Raw genomic sequence first — 15,816 nt, forward strand, 5'->3', positions numbered from 1 at the left:
CCGGCAGCTGGCAGGGGTCGGAACTACCTGAACATGCAGGGCCTGTCCCCCAGCACGGCCCCCCTCCTCCCGGCTTTGGGTCCTTGCCAGCGGAATGCAGCTGTCCCTGACTGGCACTCAGATACGCCTGAGTGCACAGAGGGTGGTGTACAGCAAAGGGCTTATAAGTGGCGGGCAGCAAGGGCAGGCAATGCACGTGGCTGGCTCTACACCAGTGGGTCTGGCCGTCTTTTAAGGTTATAACCCCACAGTGCTTTGACTCCAACTATAGGTTTCTATTTAGCAGGCACTGGACTTTGCCTTCCGATTCTTGGCTTCCAAGTACCCAGCATTGATTTGTTTATGTAGTTCTGGAAGTATTGGGCCCCCTGGAAAGATCAAAGGTTAGAGAAGGTTTCCTACTGGGATGGAGATCTACTGCACAGCTGGATGGGTGGATTCCTGAGTCTGGGGGATCTACCACACAGCTGAGATCTGTTGCTCAGCCAAGCTGGACTATTTCTCCATACATCCAGCTGCATTGGCTTTGAAATGGGCAAGAAGAAAGCTGGGCAGGGAGATGGTGTGTCCAGGGGATCATGAAGGAGCTTAGCTGACAAGCCTGGTTTTATAACACACACTGCAGTTGCCTGAGGTTAGTCTAGCCTTGCTGCGCACAGGCGTATTCAGTGGGGGGCCCCCTGATGCTTTTCCTTTAGGGGGGGCAGGGAGCAAATCTAACCAAAGTGCAGAGCTGCCCCCTGGTGAGGAGACAGCCGTTCAGACATGGCTCAGTGCGGGGCTCTCTGCCACCCGCGCTGCTGGAGCCAGAGGCAGTTGCTTAAACAGAGGCAGCGGGTTTTAAAGGCCATAATGCTGCTGCGTGGGGGCCGAGCTCTGTTTGACAACCTGCTCATCTCCATGGCGTATGGGAGACGAGCGCTAGTTCTTCCCTCTGCCCCTCCAGTCTTATGGCTGATGCCTTTCACCAGGCAGGTCCCCAGTGCAGCCAGGGGCGTGGCATCTGATCCTGAGACCCTTTGAATACTAGTCTGGTGGCATGATCTGCTCTTTGCTGCTGGCCTGCCTTGGCAACCCTCTTCCTGCAATGCTCAGTGATTTTTCCTTTTTGCTGGCCATGTGTAGGAGGCCCAGCTCGGCCCAGTGGGTAGTGCACCTGGGTTGGGAACCTGGGTTTAGTCCCAGCTGTGCTACCCTTGATGTGTGGCCATAGGCAAGTCACTGCCTCGCTCTGTGCCTCAGTTTCCCCTCCCACCCTTTGCCTGTCTTGTCTATTGAGGAGTTAAGCTCTTGGGAGCAGCGATTCTCTCCCACTCGGTGTCCTGTGCTCTAGGAATAATTGTGTCGCACAGCTTTCCCTGCCTTTCAAACAGGTCTCGCTGCGGTGTCCCTGCCCCTGGGCCAGTAGAGGGCAACAGAGAACTTTGTATCCAGTCAGCCATTCCCCAGGGTGTGTTATAAACATGTTCCCTTCACATGCTCGGCAGCTTGTTTGACCCCAAAACAGTGTGTTCCTTCCTCAAATATTTATCCTGCTGGTGGGTGACAATTGGGTATTTCCTGTGGACTGTTTGCACAGAATGGGAACGAAGGAGGGATCGGTTGTTATGACTCTTGCACTAGCTCTTGATGGCAAATGCCAGATGGTACCGAGCCAGGGAGAGAATCTCCTCTTTCATCCCCTTTGCTACCTCCCAATCAGCTCTTCAGGTGCATTCTCTGCATCCCAGGTGCATAACCCCTGCAGGTGGTTGCAATGGGTGCTCCATCTACGAGGGCAAGTAGGGAAAACAGAAGGCTGGTCTTGTAGTTAAAGCAGCTCTGGTAAGGATTCAGGATGCTGGCTTTGCCACTGACTTGCTTTGTGGGGCTGGGCAAGTCACTGAGCTGTCTCCTGCCTCAGTTTCCCCAGAAGCATCAAAGATGTGCATGGAACTTCGCGAAACGACTAGAGATGATGATTCCTTGTGCCAGAGAGCACAGGGAGAGGTTCTGCTCTCAGTTCTGTCTCTGCAGCTCCATGGATTTCGGGGGGAATATACTGGTATAACTGAGAGCAAAACCAGGCCCTTTCAACTGAGTGAAGGCAAGAGCCACAGGAGGAGAACACCGGCGGGAGAGGGAGGGAGGTGAAGGCAAATCTCTGGCTGCCAGCTCTGCTACTGACCCACTGTACAGCCTTGGGCAAGTCCCTTCTCTGTGTCGCGGCTTCCCCTCCCACCTTTGCCAATTTAGAATGCAACCTCTTCTGGGGCAGGGTCTGTCCTTACTGTGTCTGTGCAGCGTACCCAGTCTCAGCTGGAGCCTCTGGGTGTGTCTGTCATACTTCCATACTCAGTATGTAGCTGACAGGGCCAGGAAAAGGGTTTCTGGCATAGGGGGCAGCAGGAGAAACAGAAGGCTGAGTTGAGGGTGCAGAAGGAGGAGGATGCAAAAACGGGATCCATATCTAACAATGACCTTGGCTGTACCTTTTACAGGGATTGAACCTGGGACCTTTAGGATCTAAAACCATGAGCTGCTATTGCCCGAGCTAAAAAAATCAGAGCTGCTGATCCAAGCCAAAAGTAGCCTCATAAATCTCTATCTGTGGTGCAGCTCCGAGCCATACCATGCTCTGTGCGTCACACATCACTCCCCAAGGAGCAGTGGCGTGAATGGTACGAAGGGTGGGAGATGTCAGGCAGACAGGGTGCTGGCTGAGCGTGCCTTGCTCGTGTTACTCTGTTAGCACAGGCCGTGTGTCACCACCAGTCAGTGTAGACACAGCCAAAGGGGGTGAGCGGCTTGGGCTGAGCCAGTTGGGAGCTGCAGACACCAAAAGGACACGCAAGTGGAGAGTAGGAAGCACAATAGGTCAGCAAATGGATCTTCCATCCTGTGAAAAGTTTAAATTAAAAAAAAATATCCCGACTCAGGAGAGTCCAAGAACAAATCCCATTTCCGGACAGTTGAAACCTTTTGGTTTGTCTTCAACCCTTTATTATTCTTTAAAATGTTATCGAGTAAATTTTGAAATGAAAAATCTTTTCAAAACAAACCCCTCCCGCCCTCAGAGTTTTCATTCTTAAACATGCTGCATTGGGATGCGATGACATTTTTTTCCACTCATTTTCCAAATGAAATATCATCGAAAGCGACACAATTTCCTGAAAAATATTGGGTTTGTTGAAATGGCATTTCCGACAGAAAACTGTTTTGATGGAATTTTTCCACCCAGCTTTAGTAGGAAGGCACTAAGGGGCTTGCATATGAAACCAGGGAGCTTGACTTTGATCTGGGAGGCGGTCTGGGGCCAGCAAGGGGGCGTCAGAAGGGGCTGACAGTTTTTGCAGCAGTCTTGGCGGGAGAGGGGCTGAGTGTTGCGGAGAACGGGCTGCTGCAGTCGGAGCGAGATGGCCAAAGCCTGGATGAGGATTTGTGGTGGGAACAGTTGCATTTTAAGGCTGTCGTGGAGATAAAACCAGCATCGGTATTGGGGGGGACAAAGTGAGAGACAGGAGATGGAAATGAGGACATGGGGCAGCTGACAGCAATAGATTGAGGAGGAGTTCTGCATTTGGCCTGGTGTCTTTGTGAGGCAGACACTGTTTACTATTAAGGCTGCCAGATGGTAGCAACCTTGGGTTGTCTCTGACCACGGCTGGATTTGAACCAATGACTTCGAGGTGAATCACTCCATGGCCCATGACTGATTTCCTGAGCCATCCAGCAGATTGACGTTGTATTTGCCTAAAAAAATAGGCACCCAAGCTGGCTCAAAGGTTATAACTACGATGGTCGTTAGCCTGACATTTTTGCATCTGGATTGACGTCCCATGATTGTCATTGACTTGCCTGGGAGAGGAATCTGCACCACAGCCTTTCTGCTTTTAGCAAGCATCTGTATTGTTACCCCGACTGATGGGGAGGCCAAGGCGGGAATCTGCAGATGCAGAAGACTGTTCGATCTTCTCGCAGATATGGGAATCCAATCCATTTCCTGAAATGAATGGGAAATTGCTAAAAGGCGAAACCACAAATTAGGTATTGACTATCTGCCTACTTGGTTGGCCACCTGTTATAAGCAGAATCACACTTCCCCGTGCAATAGCATGCGTGTAGGGCGAGCAGGTACACACACACACACAACTGTGTGCTTGATTATCTGGACAGCACAGTGGATTATTTAGAATTGTTCCCCTCTGCCCAACGGTGGTTGGGTTGTGTTTGTTCCACGTCTTGTGGCAGACGCTGTAGCCGTAGGACGTGCAGGCTTTGGGGTCAGGTTTTGTTCTGTCCGCTGTGCCTGTTCTCCGGGGAGCAGGAGTTCTGAGTGAGAACTAACAGTTCCTGCTGAGCAGCAAGACAGTTGGGCTGAAATCCTGCCATCCCTCTTCAGTTAATATTAAACCACTAGCATGTGCTCGCCCAATAACTGGGGGGACTGATTGCAGCTTTAACCCTGACTTCACTGGCTGAGCAGCCGTGGCTCTTAGCTTTTGCTACCCACCCACTCTAATGATAGCATTAGGGACACTCTTGTAGCCTGTCATCTCAAAATAGAGGTGAGATAAGTATTGATTAACGCTGCAATGCAAATAACAGGCCTCAGGCTTGACATAAGAAGAATATGGCAACAACAATGCAGAGAGTGGCAGGGTAAGTTGTGTTTAACTGATGCTTCAGCTTCAAGTAACCTAGGGAAGGTCATGCCTTACGATAATTACGATATTTTAGGATAAGTTTAGAGAATATGTACAAGTGAAACTTACATGTATTAACCTCAGAAATACCGTGGCGACTAATTGACATAAATGCTAATGACAGTGTGAGAAATCAGTAAGTAACCAATTAACAGTGTGTACCCACAAAGATACGGAAGGCTGTGGAAGTTTAAATGAGGAAAAAGGCCAGGGAGACATATGAACATGGATCAGATACAGGGGGCATCAGTGTAACCTGTTATAAAAGCTGGTAGCCAGCCTAGATGCCATGGGATATGCTGTAATGTGCCAGACTGCTGACTCTATTGGCTGTACCACCTGCTTTGCGATTTCCCCATGAGGAGGAGAAGGCAATGCAAGTGCCGGACATTTCTCTTATTTGTTATATTACATTATGCACAATTTTGTTTGTTATGCTCATCAGATTACTAATCAAAGTAGAGGTGATGAGGCTAAACTGGCTCATGGGTAGTGCCCTACCAAATTCACGGCCATGCAAAACGCGTCACAGACCATGAAATTTGCCCTCCCCTCCCCCATGAAATTTGATCTTTTATGCTTTTACCTTATACTATACAGCAGGGATCAGCAACCTTTGGCCCGCGGCCCGCCAGGGTAAGCGCCCTGGTGGGCCCAGGCGGTTTGTTTACTTGCCGCATCCGCAGGTTTGGCCGATCGCAGCTCCCACTGGCCATGGTTCGCCGTCCCAGGCCAATGGGGGCTGCGGGAAGCGGCGCGGGCCGATCCCTGCTATACAGACTTCATGGGGGAGACCAGCATTGCTACCCTTACTCCTCCCTGCTTTCAGCGCTGGGAGGCCGGAGAGTGGCGGCTGTTAGCTGGGTGCTCTGCTCTGAAGGCATTAAGACTGGCTCATTCTAGCCATTCTTGGTTGGTCCAAGGAGAGGTCTTATGCACCAACCTGGCAGTTGTGATCCATTGAGGTGCTCCTATTATTGGTCCCCAGCTTCAAACTCTGAAGGCAGGGTCTTCCCCTGGCTGGGGTGCTGGTTCTCTTTGTGAGCTAGTTTGCTGGCCATGGTGGAAGGCCCAGCATTTCCCTGAGGTGGGTCTGAGAGATGTCTTGTCTGCGGCCATCTTGGGGATGGTAGAGAGAGGAACATGTGCCATCATAGCCTTGTGGCTGTTGACTGTACTAGCTCCAGGAGCGGAGGGTTTGTGCATTGCCAATGCTGGCTGCAGGTGGCCTGCTGTAATCTCGCTGGAGTTATATTTTTTTAATGTAAATGCACTGAGAGGCCAGGCGTGTCCTCCATCCATATGGATCTGTGTGTGCGAGGGGGAGAAGTGGAGCATGGGATAACGCACATGGAGGAAAACAGCTGGATTTTCTCTCCCTAGAGATGTAAATCATCTTCCCCACTAATGACTGAACCACATAATAGTTTTGAGTCTCCTTGTAGCTTGTCCTTTTGCTCAGGGAGTAGAGAGAGGCTTTTAGATGAAGAGAGGTCAAGTTCAGTCCTTGCAGATGGCCCATTCATGTGCACAACTGCTAAATACACCCACATGGGCACAACTGCCCTCTTTGCATGTGCATTTGGGGCAGTTGCACATGCAAATTCAAGATACAGGTGCATCTGTGTTTACACACCATTGTGTTTTTTTTTTAAAAACTGACTTATTTTTACATATCCTACTTCCGAATGAATTTTTGTTCTAAATTCAATTCCCCGCCCCCGCCAAAAAAAAGGTTTGTTGCCTTTTTTTCTTATCCCCTTCACTGAGCAAAAAAGTATTGCCAAATATTTTAAACAAATATTGATGATCAATATTGCAATCATATGCAATGTCTTTGGGGACCATATTGTATTGAATCTATGAATGGTTTGTGTATGACTGTGTTCTACTCCATGGGGCAGGGTTACCACAGCTTCTCCAGGAACTAAAAACAGTGATTCAGGTGAATCACTGAGATGATACATCCCTCGAGAGGTATCACCCCCTGGAGAGGTTTGCATATACTGGTTCAAACTGAGTTTTCCAGAGACAGGGAGAGAAAGAAAAGACCGTTTGTCTAAACGGATGAGCTTGAACTGACACAGAGTCTACCTTCTGATCCAGTGAACGGACAAGGCCTTCTGTCCAATGGGGACCCCAACTCCTGAAGAAGGGTTGGAAAGACTTTGGCCTGGTAGGGTGGCGTAAGACTGATGGGTGACACCTGTTATGTTTAGTGTGTTTAAATCTGTTTATTGTTATACATTTTCTCGGTGATGCTGTTACCTTAACAGTAAAGGTGCTTGCTTAGAAGAAGCTATGTGGTAACTTGCAACTGCTGGCAGTACACGGTTCCTAGCCCTCGGAGAGAAAACAAAGCACTGTTAAGCAGAGGGGCTTGCTGCTAAGGCCTGGACCTGTGCAGCCTTCTACCCCCCATTCAGAAGGGGAGTGGGACAAGGTCCCTGCCCTGAAATAGGTGATGGCTGGAGACCTGACTGGTAGGGTTACCATATTAAAACATTTAAAAAAGAGGACACTCCACGGGGCCCTGGCCCCGCCCCGGCCCCACCCTTCCCCGCCCCAACTCCGCCCCCATTCCAACCCCTTCCCCAAAGTCCTCCCCCCAACTCCACCCCCTCCCCTGAGCGCCCTGCATTCCCCCTCCTCCTCCCTCCCAGCCACGCGAAACAGCTGCCCGAGCGCTACCGGCTTTACGGTTTGCCGGGCAGCCTCCAGACCTCCAGACCCTGTGCCCCCAGCCAGCCGCTTCCCCAGCGCAGCCGGAGCCCGGGAGGGGAAGCGCCCGGCTGGGGGCACAGGGTCTGGAGGTCTGGGGGCTGCCCGGCAAACCGTGAGGCCGGTAGCGCTTGGGCAGCTCGGCTCTTCACCTGCACAGAGCTGAGACGTCTGGGGGAAGCAGCAGCAGCCGCCGCCGGAGCCGCTCTAAGGTAAGCAGGGGACAGGGATGCCGGCAAAGCATTTTCCCGGACATGTTCGGCTTTTTGGCAATTCCCCCCGGAGGGAGATTTGAGGACCAAAAAGCCGGACATGTGCGGGAATATCCGGATGTATGGTAACCCTACTGACTGGGCCCTTCTGGAATGGACCATGGAGTGGGGGGGATGCAGGTGCAGTTACCCTGAAACTGTGACCATATTAATCCAAATGCCCATGACCCTTTGGAAAAATATGTGTTTAAACAAACTCTCTAAATTGTACATTAAAGCAAATACAGCTGTTTAATTGTGGGCTGAATGCAAAGCAGCCAGTAACACATGCATGGAAGGATCTGTGTGGGCCTCTCTTTCTCTAATCTCTGGGCAATCAAAGGACTTCGGCTTGATTTCTTTTTTCCCATCTTGGAATCTGGGAACAACTTTTTTCTTTTTCTTTTTGAGAAATGAAAACAGATAACGAATTCCCTGAACCTGCAGCGAGTTGCAGCCCGTCTCTCAATCTCCACTGCATTCTGGAGCCTGCTGAAGCACCGTTGGGTTACCAGAATTCTGCAAATCTGCTTTTGCTTTCCCCTTCTTGCTCTGCTTGATTGGTCTTTCTCTCCTTCATCCTGAACGAGCCAAAGCTGTCGCCATCTGTTGTACCCATCAGGCCTGCACGCAGTGAGAACCTCAGGCTGGGAATACTAGCCCAGAGGCAGTGTTTGGAAAGGCTTCCTCTGAGCGTCCTTTCTCTTACAGGAATTAAGTGTTATGAAGTCTTTAACTAGCTGTGCATCCAGGTATCTCTGGGGATTCTTTCAGCAATGATAAACCGAGCCAGGTATTCTAAGAATGCAGAGTCCAACTGGACAAATAGAGGGGTGTTAATTGCAGATGAGACAAGGAGTTTATAAAAACCACTTGAGGGAAGATAAAGTCGGATCCTTTCCAGAGAAGGAGGAATTCTTTTCACTGGACCAAGACAATTTTTGAGGCATGCCTTGCTGGCTGGCTCACGAGGAAAGATTTAAAAATTTTATTAAGATGATGTTAAAGAAAAAAATAGTGAACAGAGTTTGAGCATAGAAGTTTCTGGTTATCAGGGAATAGCATACAGATTATCGAGGATGCAAAGTTTGGTTTAAGATAAGGTGGCATGAGGAATACATAATCTGCAATCTCCCCGATTGGGGGTAAAAGGTTGATGGGTCAAAGTACAGACATTGAGATATGAGGGTATGAAGTTCATAAAGTGGCTATGTTCGGGTGTGGATAATAATGAGTGGATATGATGATGAGGATGGATTGACCCTCATTTGGTGAGATTTAATGTGCAGGGAGTTTATGGTTCCAGTTCATATGATCCAACGGAGATCACTTGGTCTCTTTCTCGTAGTGGGAGAACGATGTCACTCTGGCTCACGCCTCCTGGTACTGTCGGTGGCCAGTGATGTGCTCGATGTAGATGTCCCTGGACCATCAGATGGCGTCTGAGACCATGAGGCGCTGCATGAGACGTGCGTAGCGTCGACCGATCCCGCAGGTCTGCAGCACACGCTCGTTGCAGGGGTCCCAGGCGCCCAGGGCTCCGACAATCAGGGCGTCCATCTGCACCTCATAGCCCTTCGCTCTCAGGGTGTCAGCCAGGGGGGCGTACTTTTCCAGCTTAGGAGCTCGGGCTTCGCAAAAGGCCAGGGTACTGTTCTCAAAGGAGACCGTGACGTCGACGAGAATGATCTTTTTCTGGGCCTTGTCGGTGACGACCACGTCAGGTCGTAGCTGGCTGTCAGTACCGGCGATGGTGCAGTTCACGGAGATCTCCCCTAGGCGTGGCGCAATGGCTTTCACCAGGCGGTTCTGGATGGTGTTGTGGCGCAGCTGCCAGGCTCTGGAGTGGGGTTTGCAGCTGCACAGGACGTGGGGCAGGGTCTCGTTGGGGTAGCCGTACTTCCTGCAACGCTTGTCTTGGTTTCCGTGGCAGACGGCTCCATTGAGCGGAACGCAGTTGAGCCGGGCACGGTGAATGAACCACCAGTCGGCGAAACGGGTGAAGCCACCCCCGGGGAGGAAGTGGTTGCTAGCATCCCACTTGCTGGTCAACTCAAAGGCTTTACCCTGGTCCGGTTTATGCTTCAGGGTTTCCACGTACAGCGAGCGGACGGCGGCCTTCGGAGTCCTCTCCAGCAAGCCCCTGGCCGTCGGGGTGACGATGGTGTTGTTGTCCGACCTGATCTGTGGCACTCGGACTCCCAGCTCCTGGCGCTCCTTGCATCACTGCCAGCGGCATTAGCCACTAAGAGCGAGATTCATCTCCCGTGCAACTCCATCAGTGATGGGTTTGGCCGTCATAACTTCTAAAACCCCAGCTATATTTCATGTGAAGCCCCTGATGGATTGCTGCAGGGAAACAGCTGGTGGGAGGTGCAATTGGCAAGGTTGTTTGGGGTCTGGCCTTCCTTGAATTGTTACAACAATGACTTGGGGGTCAGTCACCAGCTGGGGTCTGTGACAACATGGTCACTGAGTGGAGGGCTGGCTTTGAGCCTATTGGATTTGTAACACGTGTTTTTTCTCCTCACTGTTATGGAGCAAAGGGTGATTCAGTGCTCATGAAAGTGGGGGACCAAAAAAGCGAATGGATGAAAAGCATCATGCAAATGCTTCCTCGCTCATATCTTTGCCAGTGACCCTCCATCCCGATCTGCTGCATCCCTGCTCTTCCAGCCTGGCACCCACACACTATTCCGCTGGTGCACTTCCCTTCTGCCCAGAAGCATCCCCTGTCATTCCAGCCCTGGGTCCCTTTATAGCTGTGCCAATGCATCTCCAGCCTCAATAGCTGCAACTCCTTTCTCTTCTCAGCCTGTCGGGAGCAGAAGGAGCCAGTCATGTGGAATTATCTGCTGGTTTTGTTGTGCCCACAATGAGGGCTAAACGGAGACACCCAGACTCATTCAGTACCAAGAGCAGAGAGTTGGGGTTTGAACCCAGCTGGCCTGATGTGAAAGGTCAACGCTGTAACTCGCTGCACCACCCAGCAGCTCCCTCTTGATGTGGTGCGAGGAGCTCGCCTGTTTGATTTCCAAATAAGCTGGGAGGGCTTCAACGGCAGGGCTCCGGCTGTGATCCAACAGTGCTCAGCTGGCAGCCCCTGCGTTTGATTTCCCCTTGGAGACTGCACCTTCCTTTCATTTCACTTTCCTTTGCTGTTCCAGCCCCTGTGACATAAGCCTTTTCAGTCAGACATTAAAGGCTTTGTCTCGTTCTGGGTGCAGAGCAGCCCATTTAGAAGGAATTAGTGGTTGCATTGAAAGGGGGGAAGAAAGGCTCCTGGGTTAAATGCACTTTAAATGTCTTAATAATCACGACTGGCTAATTTGTTCCTCCCCTGAGCCAAGAGACAGTAATATGGGAAGCCTTTCTCTAATTGAGAGCAGCACTGATACCCGAGTGTAGGAAGCCAATAAGGCAGAGCAAATACTTTGCTAAAGCTTAGCAGCCAAGGCTGTTTGTCTGTCATCCCTCCCTCCCTCTATATCCATCTGCTCTTTCTAATCTGCCCATCACTGGGGCATCTGAACTCCACGTTCGTACAGTCCCAGGCGGTGCTGCTCAGAACGAGACTCTCACCGTCCTCTGATCTCCCGGCACACGCCAATGAAGGAATTCTGGTGACAACCCCATGAAGCCGGTAAGCGTGTCCTCCCTGTTATACAGATGGAGATTGTAGGGCAGGGAGGTTACGTGATTTCCCAGGGCTGTACAGGGAATCCTGGCCCCAGGCCTGTTCTCCGATTGCTAGGCATGGAATTGCCAGGCTGAACTTGTTCCTTCATGAAGGCCTCGCTTTCCCCTCATACTATCTCCCGTTCTCCCTCTATGTGGCCCGTGTCCACGTGACCTGTTTCCTGCCAGGAGTTGCTACAGAACGCCCCAGTGTCCTGGTGAGGGATGCCAACTTCCAGGTAAGAATGATTCCAGCATTCAAACCTGGGTTTCCTAACTGGCAGCCCCTTAGTGCCATCTGGGTGGCTGGTTAAACCCTTCTGAGCCACATCCCAGCATCCTCTCTCCAGCCTTAGTGCCGCCCATGTCATCCATCCGTCATGACAAACTCCTTTCGCAAGCAGCCCTCCTTGGTGCCATGTACAGAGAAGAGAAAGAGAGGGCCGTGGCCTGCTGGCGCTAGTCCTAACAACTGGGCAGCTGCCTGGGCCAGGTTCAAGTTGTCCCAGGAAGAGGGTCAAGAAGTGCAGCTTGGATGAGGTTGAAAGCAAACAAGCGGCCTAATTTATGATGTGCCTGATGGAGTCATCGTAGCCAAAAAGATAAAGATGCTGGAATACTTGGAATTCTCCAGCCGGCCTGACTCCGAATGGCAAAGCCTTTGGAATGTGTGTGCTGGGGGGTTCTGCTTTCCCGTTGCACGCTTCCCAACCGCAAACAGCCAGAGGTGAGAGTGTTCAGGGAGCCACGCCCGTCCCTTCTGCGTCAAACTGGCTCTGCTGACCTCCCAACTGTGGGCGGTGCTTGGCCTTTGGTCCGGAGGTGTTTCTGGAGTCTCCTGGGTGAACTGTGAGAGTCGAGGCGTGTGTAAGGTGATAGTGCCCGTGTGGCATCCAGGGAGACTGGAACAGCCGTGAGTGCGAGTCTGTGTGTATAGAGGGGCGAAACAGGTTTGCACCCTACATTGTACAACAGGGTGCCTAGCAACCCATATCCACTTTGCATATGGGAAATCATTTTCAAGCCAGCGGACCATTGGCATTTACCCGTCCAGTGCCCATCTGGTAGCCTCATGCAGAGGCATGGCTAGCAAGTAAAAAACAAGCTACTTAGTGGCAGATGTTTCCATTTGTGCAGGGAGTTGTGTGTTGGACAGATTCAGGTAGATGAGTCTTGCTGAAGAACACTGGGCCAAATTCATTCTGGTTGTAGTTATTCTTCCTTTGGTGGATTTGCCTGGAACAGTGGCGTTATATCTGAGATGAATTTGACCCACTGGATCAAAGGGTATAGCAGTAACTAGCAGAGAAAGATGGTTCCAGAGGGTAGGGCATTAGCATAGGACTTGGGCGCAAGTCCTTGCTCTGCCACAGACTTCCTGTGTGACCTTGGGCAAGTCACTTAGCCTCTCTGTGCCTCAGTTTCCCATCTGTACAATGTGGACAATAACTGTGCCTCCCAGGGGCAATATGAAGTTAAATACAGTGAAGATTGCGAGGTACTGAGATACTATTGTGAGGGGGGCATACAAATATGATCTCTCTCTGGATAGATAGTTGTTATTGACTGAAATTGATAACAGGAAAATCTAGTGCAAATATTGGGGAGACATTTGCTAACAGACTGGGGATTGTTCTCCCGAGGGAGGTGGTGGAAACCCCGTCAGAGACCTCTACAGCTGGCTCGACTGGCGTGCTAGGCAATGTGTTGTAAGGACAATCCTGCCCTGTTAGGAAGAGGATGGAGTCAATGACCTCATAGGTCTCTTCCATCTCTTATTTCTCGGAGCCTATGTAACCTTGGAGCAATGACGGCCGTTAGCACCTGGTCACATCGCTCACAACCTCCTGAATCCTCTCCATCCCTCTCCTGTTGGCGACCTTCCCGACCTCACCCAGGGAAAGGGGAGCATTCTCCATCTGCTCCAGTCTGTCCGCTGCCTTCCTTTTCAGCGATCGGGTGACAATATTCCATTCACAAAAACATTCCAGGTCAGAAAATGGGCAAGCGACTAACAAGGGGGGTTAAAAACCCTGCTGCAGAACAACAGGGTTATAGCAACTCTAGAGCCAGTCCCAACTTGCCACACCAGCCATCTGCCCTGCCCTGTCCTCCCCCGTGTGCCCAGACGGTGATTTCAAATAGACTGGATTTCTGAGACCCGAGTTCAACTCTCAGGCTCTGATTCTACTGCCTGCGCCCAGATCCGGTGGAGGGGCTGGATGAAGGACTCGTCATTCTGCCGTGCACTGTGCTGGATGGCTTAGTATGCCTGTTGGCGGCTTTAGCAGGGCCAGTGCCTCTTCTTATGTGCCTCCCCGTCCCTGAACGTTGCTCTGCTCAGCGGTGGAAGCTGGGTCTTGCAATAGGGAGGAGGGTCCGGTTCAGAACATGTAAATGGAGTAAGAACAACAAAGAGCCAGTTGCTCTGAGCCCCACCTGTGCTTCTCTCCTCTTTAGAGACGGCCCAGAGTACAGTACTTGAAGCCCATTTGAGTGTCTGGAATGATCCCGCCTTAGCCAAGAGACCCAGGCAGCAAAGACAGGTCAGGTGCTTTAACTCCCCCCTAACAGAGTACAAGGCACTCTGGGCTCCATCCTGCAGACCTTCCCTCAAGCCAGTCTCCCTCAGATGTCAAGGGGAATTTGGCTTGAGCAAGGACTTTGGATCTGAGCTCTGGAAGGGTCTGGTCCAGGGAGAGATTCCCACGGACTTTGACAGGCATTGGATTGTGACCTAAGAGAGGGAAGGATGCAGTGGTTCCTCCCGCGCATCCATGCATGCGCCGTTGGGGTTTGATGAGCAGTTCTGACTGCATGTGAGTAGTGGCTCTTTGACTCTGCAGTCAGTGCTGCCCTGAAGGCCTGGTTCAGGGAGCTAGAACAGTGGCTGGCCAGAATGCCAACAGCAACACTCCCCAGGAGAACCGCTGAAAGGAGCCATTCATGGGTCGCAGTGCAAGCCGTTTGTCTGAGCAGTCGGGGACCTCCGCCGGTCTCCCCCGGTTACAGTCATTGGAACAAGAGAGTGAATTGCAGATGGCTCCAGCGGAGCCTTTGCAACAGCTCGGAAGGTTCAGGGCTCCCCAAAGCTCAGGCCCCACCCCGGCCCAGGCCAGAGCAAACCTTCAGAGCCCCTCAAGACGGCTATTGAGGAGGCTGGACAAATCTCTGCTTGTAGAGCATCGAGGTGATCATTTATCTTCCTGCATCGGCCCCGCTAGATGGCAGAACAAGGAGTCCCTGTCTCAGCCTGGCTGCTCAGAGCTGGTGAGGTCACTGGCTTGGCCGTAGACGCTCATTTGTTTTTCCATAAGCCGCGCGATCTCTTCACTCTCAATTCTTCAGCGGGGCGGCTGCTTGTGCCGAGGCTGGTATGGAAGGGACACGGTAAAACAAATCCCTGATTCTCCACCCTCCCGGTGCCGACAGCTGCTGTGACGGTATTCCACCTCCGCCTCTGTGGGACTGCGCCAACCAGTCTCTGAGCACTCTCTGTCCCAGCTCTGCCGCTCACTCCCTCCAGCAGAGGGCGCTACTCGTTCTGAATCATGTAGGTGAATAATTGCCACTAAAAGCCATTCTCTGCCACTAATCCGTTTTCAGGTTGGACTGGCTGCCTCCCACTCAGGACTGGGAGGAAAACACCTGGAATTGTTTCTTTCACTGAGTCCTTCGCCCCCCTCTGTCTGCTCCTGCAAAATGAATACGAAACCCAGACCAGGCATGTGGGGTGTTCCCTCATCTGGGGTGCCACCTGAACCCTTGAGTTTGCAGGGCAATGGTCAGAAACAGCCCCTAAATAAGGGATAGGCACAGGGTCGTCATCATATTAGGAGGAGGCAGCCATGGCTAGGCCAACCTCCTCCTGCTCCCCGAGTCCAGTGAGGCAGGAAATCCAGTGCCAAGCCAAGAGATCTCCTGGTTCTGGATCTGTCTCTGCTCCCGGCTTCTGCTCTCTCCAGCTCGGCAGCTTGTAGAAGTTTGGGGAGAGCTCTTCCTTTTCCTCCTAACTTAATGGAGCATTTTAATAGCAACTATTTAGTCCTCAAATTAATGGGCTTTTTTCTAAATGAAAGAAATGGAGGAGGGTAAGGTTAAAACCTCCAGTTCATATCTGACCATCTTCTAGATTTAGCTTAACAATGAATTGAGGGGTGTGAAAAATCCACAGCTATGCTGACCTAACCGCCCGTGTAGACAGAGCTCGGTCAATGCAATAATTCTTCCATCCACCTTCCTACTGCCTCTTGGGGGAGGTGGATTAGCTACAATGATGGGAGAACTCCTCCCACTACACCGAAGCACTGCAGCAGTCTAAGTGTAGACATGCCCTCAGAGAAGTCCCACATCTGCCAAAGACAGCCTGAGCAGGGGGGTGGGAGAGTACATCCATAACAGGGGAATAAACTCAGCCTGGCCTGCCGGTGAGTTTGTCCTGATTGAATCTGTAGCGATAACACTGGCTCTGAGCTGCTATC

This window comes from Malaclemys terrapin, chromosome 14 (assembly GCF_027887155.1).
Source record: "Malaclemys terrapin pileata isolate rMalTer1 chromosome 14, rMalTer1.hap1, whole genome shotgun sequence".
In the NCBI taxonomy this organism is placed as follows: Eukaryota; Metazoa; Chordata; order Testudines; family Emydidae; genus Malaclemys; species Malaclemys terrapin.